The sequence below is a fragment of the Arachis ipaensis genome, chromosome B4, assembly GCF_059453495.1.
Source record: "Arachis ipaensis isolate K30076 ecotype BB chromosome B4, ASM5945349v1, whole genome shotgun sequence".
Taxonomy (NCBI): Eukaryota; Viridiplantae; Streptophyta; class Magnoliopsida; order Fabales; family Fabaceae; genus Arachis; species Arachis ipaensis.
This window is the reverse complement of record NC_142439.1, coordinates 89,756,681-89,766,247: the sequence shown is the minus strand read 5'-3', so window position 1 is coordinate 89,766,247 and position 9,567 is coordinate 89,756,681. Positions and strand designations below refer to the sequence as shown.

Sequence of the window (9,567 nt, the reverse complement as noted above, 5' to 3'; positions counted from 1 at the left end):
CGAGTTCCATCTCTCTGGCGGCTTCTGTAAGGCTGGCCAAGGACACGGCTATGAGACATAAGGATAGTTATGTGACATCCTACCGGGAGGTGTTGCGCCTGAGGGAGGAGTTGGAGAATGCCCGAGCTGATTACTCCGAGCTCCAAGGTCATTGATGCACATAAACTAGTTATGCTACGATTTAGGAAATTGCACGATCGGCAAAATTCCTTCCGGCAAGTGCACCGGTTATCGTCAAGTAAAAACTCACAATAGAGTGAGGTCGAATCCCACAAGGATTGGTTGAGTGAGCAATTCGGATTAGAAGTGTGTTCTAGTTGAGCGGAATCAAGATTAAGATGAGAATTGCGGAATGTAAAATTGGCGGGAAAAGTAAATGACAAGAAATTGAAATGGCGGAATCTTAAATTGCATGTATTAAAGAGCAGAAACTAAATTGCTGAAATTAAAAGGGAATGGGGTGATTGCATGAATTGAGTTGCAGAATGTAAAGAGAAGATGGAAATCAGAATTGGGGGATTCATTGGGTTATAGGAGATATTGAGATCTCCGAATCAAAACATGTTTATCTCTTCCTCAAGCAATGCGTTCATTGAATTTTGCTTGGCAATCTTATATGATTGGATCCCAATCCCTTGGCTCACCAATTCTCTCTAAAAATGAACAAATTCCCAATCCCTTGGTTTAAATGTTCATAAGAAGAGATGATGCTCGATCACTGATTATACCACACAGTTTCATGAACCACAATTTGGTAGGATTACATGTCACAATATCCATCCAAACCCCAATCCAATTCACTGTGAGAAAACTTCTCTAGCATGAATCCTCCATTCCTTTCCCAAGGTTCCGAAGGATTCCAATTATGGGTAGTTTCTTTCCCAAGACAACTACCCAATGGAATTAGATCGAGAAGCTTTCTAACAAAATTCAAGAGAAAAGATTGAAGAAGAAGATAAACTATTATTGATTCATTGAATTACAATAGAGCTCCCTAACCCAATGAAAGGGAGTTTAGTGAGTCATAGCTCTGAATTCAATTACAAAGAAATGAAAACTAGCTCAAAGTGAAGGTCCAAAAGTCCCCCCTAACTTAAATTCTATCCTATTTATACACTTTCTATATTGAGCTTCTGTTGTGTTTCTTGGGCTTTGAGGCCTCTTCCTGCTTTCCTTTTGCCTTGGGTTTATGATCCATAATCTTGATGAGGCTGTTGATCCAAATTCTGTAACATTCATTGAGCCAACTTAGTGATAATCAAATAATGACACATGACTCAATAAATTGAGATTTCAAACTCATCAATCCTTCAGGCCCAATCCCATAAACCATGATATTCAATTGGGTTTCATACCAGAGTAAGTTTAAGTTAATGTTTGTGCTCAAAGACTAACTTAAACCGCACTATTTTTGGCCCAGAAACCTTTTCCAAGAGTGGCGTTTAAGTTGCAGTTTAAGCTTAAACTGCAGCTTAAACGCCAGACACTTCCAGTGAGGCCTTTTGTAGAAGCACGTTTAAGCTTCAGTTTAAGGTTAAACTGAAGCTTAAACGTGGAAATGGAAGAAGGCAGCCCTGGAGAGTCATGTAGTCGAACACGTTTAAGCTTCAGTTTAAGGTTAAACTGAAGCTTAAACGTGGAGATAGGAAGGGCAGCCCTGGAGGTCGAACACGTTTAACCTCCAGTTTAAGGTTAAACTGGAGGTTAAACGTGGAAATGGAAGGAGGCATCTTGGAGGTCGAACACGTTTAACCTCCAGTTTAAGGTTAAACTGGAGGTTAAACGTGGAAGCTTAGAAGGGTAGCCCTGGAGGTGTCGAACACGTTTAAGCTCCAGTTTAAGGTTAAACTGGAGCTTAAACGTGGAAATGGAGAAAGCAACCCTGGAGGAGAAAACTTGGTCGAACACGTTTAAGCTCCAGTTTAAGGTCAAACTGGAGCTTAAACGTGGAAATGGCTCCCTGGTGCACTTCCCATTTCTGGCGTTTAACCTCCAGTTTAAGGTTAAACTGGAGGTTAAACGTGGAACTCCTTCCTGAGTGGCATTCTCATTCTGGCGTTTAACCTCCAGTTTAAGGTTAAACTGGAGGTTAAACGTGGAATGCTTCTTTGGTGAGACTTTCATTCTGGCGTTTAACCTCCAGTTTAAGGTTAAACTGGAGGTTAAACTTCAATTTCAGCATTTCTTAGCCTTCATGATTCTGGTGTTTAAGCTCCAGTTTAGGCTTAGACTGGAACTTAAACTCCACATGTGATATTCAAGCTTCCTTTATTGACTTTGTTGCTTCCTTGCCTAGCCTCTTCTTCCCTGAAATCATCCAAACAATTGCATCAAAGTCTTGCTAAATTTCATGAGAAATCTTCCATTCATAGCATTCAAGTAATATAACTAAAACTCATGGAATTTGCATCAAAATCATATTGTTTGGATGGTTCATTGCTTTGTTATTCTTTTAACCATTCTTGGTTACTTTAAGCTCAAGAAAATGCATAAAACCACTAAAACTAACAGAAAAATACTAGTGAAACTAGCCTAAGATGCCTTGGCATCACAACACCAAACTTAATACTTGCTTGTCCCTAAGCAAGTCCTGAGTTATTTGAGAAGAAAGTATGAAACAGAAAGCAATTATATTGGCTATATTAGCAAGCATTTGAAGTTCATCAGAAGGGTTTTATGCAGAAAGTTGCAGCATCACTTTTTCATTCTTATCAGGTAAGATTATCACTTTTTCATTGCATCCATCAAACACTGCTATGGCCTCTTGTTATTCTTATGTCCTTGGCACTTTCCTCTTCTTTGTTTTTCTTTTCTTTTTCTTAGAGCTTCTTTTGCTCCTTGTTTGCTTAGTGTCATGTGTTGCACAAGCCTTTGGCATTTTCTTTTTCTTATCAGTGCACTACACATATCCACTTTAGGCATTTTAGTTCACATTTCTTCTTGAGACATTGGTGCCCAGCACCTCTTTGTGTGACTAAATGTTTTGTATTTAGGTTGCTCTTGATAATGGACTTTTGGTTGATAATCCCGGGTTAGTTAACCCAAGTTACCAAGTGTTGAAACACTCCTTAGAACCTATTCATCCAAGCATATCCTTAATACATAAACACCACAGGCATTTGTCTCAGAAGTTCAAACCATTGGTACCTAGCTTATTTTCTCAATTTTTTTGCTTTTTGGTTGCCCTTTTTCAGTGGCTTTTTCTTCTTCTTTTTCTTTCTTTTTCATGGCCAAAGACATTTATTCATCAAGATCCATAGACAGTTTTCAATTTCTACACAAAGAATGATAATTCTACACTCTAATTCCAGTGATCTGACTAAACAATCAAGCATGCATACCACCACTTAATTCTACTTGATTTGTCACTAATTTAGCCAAGTTACTTTTGTTCAAACTTTTCTTTTATTTTTGGAAACAGAACAAGCATGGCAAGCACTCGTTTAAGAAGGTGAAGTTATATCCAAACATCTAGGCATTCACTTTATTCAAAGCAATAAACAGACACTCATACTAAAAAAAAAAAAAAAAAAAAAAAAAAAAAAAAAACTCCACATAACACTTAAATGACTTATGATGAAAGAAAGCTCATAAAGACAATCCACCAATGATCATTTGATTATTAAGGAACGAGACCACCTCTTATTTATTGCTTGGTTCTTCTTAATTCTTGGGATCCTGCTTCTTCTTGCTTCCTGCCTCTTTTTGATCACTTGTGCTTCCTTTGTCTTTTCTTATGAGCTTTTTCCAGAATCCAGCCTTTTTCATCGTTTCTTTCACTCCTTTTTCAAGGATCATTGCCTTGTTTATTTCTCCTTCTTTCCTCCCTTTGAAATACTCATCAAAAGCTGGGAATGCTGGGTCCATCTTGTGTAGATGTTCCCCTATGTAGTTAAGCTTGATTTGCGAACTGATGTTGTAATCAGCTTGGACTGAGTATCTTGCATTCTGTAAAGTGGTGGCTTCCTTGATTGCCAAGACATTGGCATCTTGGTGTTGGCATATGTGGCTGAAGGATTCCTGTAAGTGTAAATTCTATTCCCTTTGCAGATCGAAGAATCTTGATTCAAAGTTCCTTTGCATATCCATCATTTTTAGGTGAAAGTCCTCTTGTCTCTCCTGAGACCTCATGTATTGTTGAGACATTCCTTCCATGATTTCCTGCATTCTGCTCATATCCATGGGGTCTCTGGGAATTCGTTGTCTTCTTTCTGGAATAGCTTGCTCTTCTTGCTCTTCTTCTCTGTCTTCTCCTTCCTGTCTTTCTTGTTCTGCTTCTTGCTCGGCTTCCACTTGTTGCCCTTCTTCATTTCTTCTTCTTGTATGTCTTGGAGGAGTTGGGCCAAGAGTCATTCTGTACGCAGTTATGGCCAATCCAGGATACAGCCAATTAGGTCTTTCATCCTCAAGTGGTACTTGGGCATCGATGCATAGTCTAATGATAGTGCTAGGGAAGTGGAGCCAGGATTCAGGGTCACTTTTCTCACTAAACTCTTGTATCTGTTCAGCAATGAGTTTATGAACTTTGATCTCCCCTCCCACCATAATGCAATGTAGCAAGATGGCTCTTTTAGGGACTATTTCTGAAGAGTTTGCAGTGGGTAGGATGGATCTCCTAACTATTGCATACCACCCTTTAGCTTCAGGTGTTAGGTCTCCCCTTCTCAAGACTCTTGGAGCCCCTCTTGTTTTTCTCACCCATTCAGCTCTGATGGCACAAAGGTCTTCAGCAATAGTTGCATAGTCAGGTTCTCCTATCATCCTTTCTTCATAACTTGCTTGGCTGAAATGTATGTTTTTCAGGCCAAGGGTTTTCATGATTGCTTTGGGACTGAAGTCAACTTCCACCCCTCTCACATAGCTTTTGTATGTGGGTTTCTTGGTTGGATCCTCCCTTACTGCATTTGCATAAAACTCTTTCACCAGGTTGATGTTGATTTTAGTGATTGGCTTAGTCAGGAGCTCCCACTTCCTCTTTTTGATCTTTTCCCAAACACCTGGGAACTCATCCTTTTCAAGGTCAAAGGGAACCTCAGCTAGTACCGTTTTAGGTCTCATCCATTCGGCTTGAATCTCATGGAAAACTGATCTGTATCTCCATGCATCGAATTCCCTGTTTTCCTCCATTGGCTGCTTGTCTTTTCTTCTTTTGTGGCTAGATGAAGCTGCCATTGGTTCTTTAGTTTTGGTAAGTGACAAGCTAAAGTTGACAAGGTGAAGCAAGAAGTGTTGTTGGAAGTGTGGGGAGGTTGTTTTCGGCAAGAGATAGTTTATGCTATGATGAAGGAAATGTGCATGAAGGAGATTTGGTGGTGTTGAACTTGTTCCCCAAGTGGTTCTTTATAGTGCCCGTAAGTGCAAAATGGACGGCTAGGGTGATTTGTGAAGGGTGGCTTGATGGTAAATATATGAATTAGGGAGAAGGACGAATTGCTTTTCATTTTCTTGGAAGTATTCTGGGTGCATTAGGTTGTACATGTAGCTATCTTTTCTTGCAGAACTTCCTTTTCCCATGTGTTAGTTTCAAAGACTTGTGAATTTTCTTTTTGACCAAGCACCGTACCTCCCTTTGTCTTTTTCCTCCATTTTTGTCTTTTCTTTTGTACCTGCACAAACAAACAAGTTTGCTATCATTTTTCGGTCCATGTGAATTATGAATAGTACTTGCACATGTAAATCAATGATTGTCTTTATGAGCTTATAGCCGTGACTTCTACATGTATGCACACTTATTATTTGGACACCAAACTTAGTGTTTGGTCAAGTCTCCTGATGACATGAAATCCATATTGGTTGTCCTTAATGAATGTGCTTAATTCTAATAAATCATAGTCACCTTGGCTCTTTGATTCTAAACAAATTTACTACCCTAAGTAATTGAAACCAAAGCATTAAAACATGCGAATGGTATACTTGTCATGAATTTCGAAATCCAGAGGAACTTCGTGCTTTTCATGAACCGTGTTCAAAGAGGAACACCAAACTTAATCTTTGGTTGTGCGCTAAAAATTGAATGCATTTTGAATAAAATTTGGGGTGCCTTCAGGCACACCAAACTTAGAGGCAAATTGCATTTTACATGCAATGTTTAGTGCACTCTTTCAGCAGTTGTCCTGAGGATTCAAGTTCATGCATAAGAAACCATGCTTTATTAGATGCACAACAAAACAAAAAAAGTAAGGATATTAAAACATGGGTTGCCTCCCATGAAGCGCTTCTTTAACGTCACTAGCTTGACGGTTGTTCCTTGTTAGGGTGGATTGTAGTGCTTGACGTCTTCTCCTCTCACTATGAAAACGTCCCCACTTGATTCATTCATGACCTCTAAATGTTCCATAGAAAGAATTTTCCTGATTGTGAACACTTGAGGGAGCTGGGAAGGAATGGTTTTGAGGCCAGGTGGGATTGGCAGATAATGACTTGATATCACGTTATCTCCCGGAGAAAAACCTTCAGTGGGAATTTTCTTGTTTCTCCACCCTCTTGGCAATCTCCCTATCACTCTTCCCTTTCTCTTGAGGATTTCTTCATTGACCCTTATGTCAGGAGGATCCTTCTGATCTGTTTCCACTGATTTTTGTGGCTTTAACTCTTGCAACTCTTGTTTGCCTTCCAAGGACTGTTTTAGAGTTTCAGCTGCTGGATTACTTTCCTCCAAACACAGATGGCTACTATCATCTTTAGGCTTTTCAGGTTCTGGTTCAGGCTCAGATGCAGGTTTGAAAACTTTGAAAATGAGCTGTTCATCATGTATTCTCAGAATTAGCTCTCCTTGTTCTACATCTATGAGCGCTCTAGTAGTGGCTAGAAATGGTCTGCCCAGAATGATAGGGTGTAAGTAGCTTTCCTCCATGTCCACAATGACAAAGTCTGTGGGGAAGTAATAATCCCCCACTTTCACCAGCACATTTTCAACTACCCCTTCAGCTTGCTTCTGAGTTTTGTCAGCCAGTTGTATGATTACATCAGTGGATCTCACCTCATTCAGTTGTAGCCTCTTCATAAGAGTTAGAGGCATCACATTTATGCTAGCTCCTAGATCACAGAATCCTCTGTCAATTTTTGTTTCCCCTATGATGCAAGGGATATGAAAACTTCCTGGGTCCGTTTTCTTAGAGAGTGTGTCCTTCTTGATGAGAGCACTGCATTCTTTGTTCATGGTTACCGTTTGTCCTCCCTTCAAAACTCTTTTCTTGCTTAACAATTCCTTTAAATACTTGATGTGTGTAGGCATTTGATGGAGAATCTCAAGAAAGGGAATATTGACATGGAGAGAGTTAAATGTCTCTAAAAACCTTGAATAGGTTTTCCCTTTTTCACCTCCTCCTAACCTCTGAGGAAATGGTGCTTTTGGTTGGTATATTTCCAGCATGCCTTTTTGCAGTTCCTTGGCTTGCTCAGTTCCACTTTCCTGCTTAACTTCTTCCACACCTTCCTTCAAGATTTCTGGCTCCTGCTCTGAGGGCCTGATTCCTTCTTCTTCTGAAACTTCCTTCAATATCGTGATGGCCTTGCATTCTTCCCATTTCACTCTCTTTTGTTCCCCTTTAGGATTCTTTTCTGTGTCACTAGGGAACACTGCAGTTGATTTGACGGCCTGTTGAGATAGCTCTCCTACTTGAGACTCCATCCTCTTGAGTTTTTCACCATGGTTTCTTAAGGTAGCTCTCACATCATCCCTGAAGCTTTTCAATTCGGTTATGTCTTGACTCATGGTTGCCATCATTCCTTCTATCCGGTTTAATTGATCTTGAAATTGTTGGTTCGGATTAAGTTGGGTAGGTTGATTATTTTGGCCATGATATGATGGTTGGGGGTAAGTGTTTTGTGTGGCTTGGTATGATCTTTGGTTGGAGTTTTGGTATGTGGAATTGTTATGTTGGTTGTGGTTGTAAGGTTTGTGGTTTTGTGGTTGGGTTTGTTGGTTCCCCCACCCAAAGTTTGGGTGATTTTTCCATCCTGGGTTGTAAGTGTTGGAGTGTGGATCATATGATTGCCTTTGTTGGTTTCCCACATAGTTGGCCTCTTCCCAATCACCTCCTTCAATGCTTACTTCCTCTTGATCTTGTGTGTGTATTGCAGCCACTTGCTTTGTTTCTAATTGCCTGGTAAGCTCTGCTAGTTGCTTGGCAAACACCTTGTTTTGGGCTAGAATTGTATCAACATGGTTCAGCTCCATGACTCCCTTAGTGTTGTGCCTTTCTGATGCATAGTAGTACTCATTCTCAGCCACTGTCTCAATCACTTCAATGGCCTCTTCCACAGTCTTTTTCCTGTTCAATGAACCTCCTGATGAATGGTCTACAGCCTTCCTTGATTCATAAGAGAGTCCATCATAGAAAATATGCAATTGCACCCAATCATGGAACATGTCTGGTGGGCATTTCCTTGTCAAATCCTTGAATCTCTCCCATGCCTCGTAGAGAGTTTCACCATCTTGTTGTCTAAAAGTCTGAACCTCAGATCGAAGCCTATTGACCTTTTGTGGGGGGTAGAAACGTGCCAGAAACTTGCTTTCCACCTCATCCCATGTTGTTAGACTCCCCCTTGGGAATGATTCCAGCCACTTAGCTGCTTTGTCCCTAAGTGAAAATGGGAACAAAAGCAGTTTATAGGCATCTTCCTGGACTCCATTGGACTTCACAGTGTCACAAATTCTCAGGAATTTTGTGAGGTGTTGGTTAGGATCTTCATTAGCACTCCCACCAAATGAACAATGATTCTCCATAAGTGATATTAGCTGTGGTTTGAGCTCAAAATTGTTGGCCTGAATGGGTGGTTTCTGAATGCTGCTACCACAATTCCCAGAGGTTGGGTTTATGTATGAACTAAGAACCCTCCTCTCAGGAATAGCATTGTTTCCATCAGCTCTCTCATGGTTGTGTACTTCTCTATCCATGTTGAGATCTAAAGCTTCCTCAAAATTGTCCTCAGATTCTCCTTCAGATTCTTCTTCTCCCAGTACTCTCTTCCCTCTTGCTTCCCTTCTAAGTCTATGAAGGGTCCTCTCTGGTTCAGTATATGGAGGAGTTGATGTCTCTCCTCTCCTACCTGTCATACAAGAACACAGCACAGGCAACAAACAAGTGAAATACTCTTGGTTAATGGAAGAGTATGGTTAAGGCAATTGAGGAATTAATTCAAACAGTTAGTGAGTCAGTGAGTTAGTTGCTTGAATTTAAAGGCATAAAGAAAGAAAGCATGTAACAGAGTGCAGAAATTAAAATTCAACAAGTAACTTGTACTGAATTAATCAAAACAAAAAAAAATGCTCAATCTAGTTAACTTCCAATTGGAGAATTGTCAATCGAAAACCAATCCCCGGCAACGGCGCCATAAACTTGATGCACATAAACTAGTTATGCTACGATTTAGGAAATTGCACGATCGGCAAAATTCCTTCCGGCAAGTGCACCGGTTATCGTCAAGTAAAAACTCACAATAGAGTGAGGTCGAATCCCACAAGGATTGGTTGAGTGAGCAATTCGGATTAGAAGTGTGTTCTAGTTGAGCGGAATCAAGATTGAGATGAGAATTGCGGAATGTAAAATTGGCGGGAAAAGTAAA

General features: G+C 40.2%; 1 non-coding gene across 1 annotated transcript; it reads left to right on the top strand.

The window, feature by feature from the left end:
- The first annotated feature begins 8,369 nt into the window (after nucleotides 1-8,369).
- LOC148568314 (small nucleolar RNA R71) lies at nucleotides 8,370-8,473 on the top strand. Its single transcript, XR_015881536.1, has one exon. It is a non-coding gene; the product is annotated as a small nucleolar RNA R71 (small nucleolar RNA).
- The last annotated feature ends 1,094 nt before the right edge of the window (nucleotides 8,474-9,567 follow it).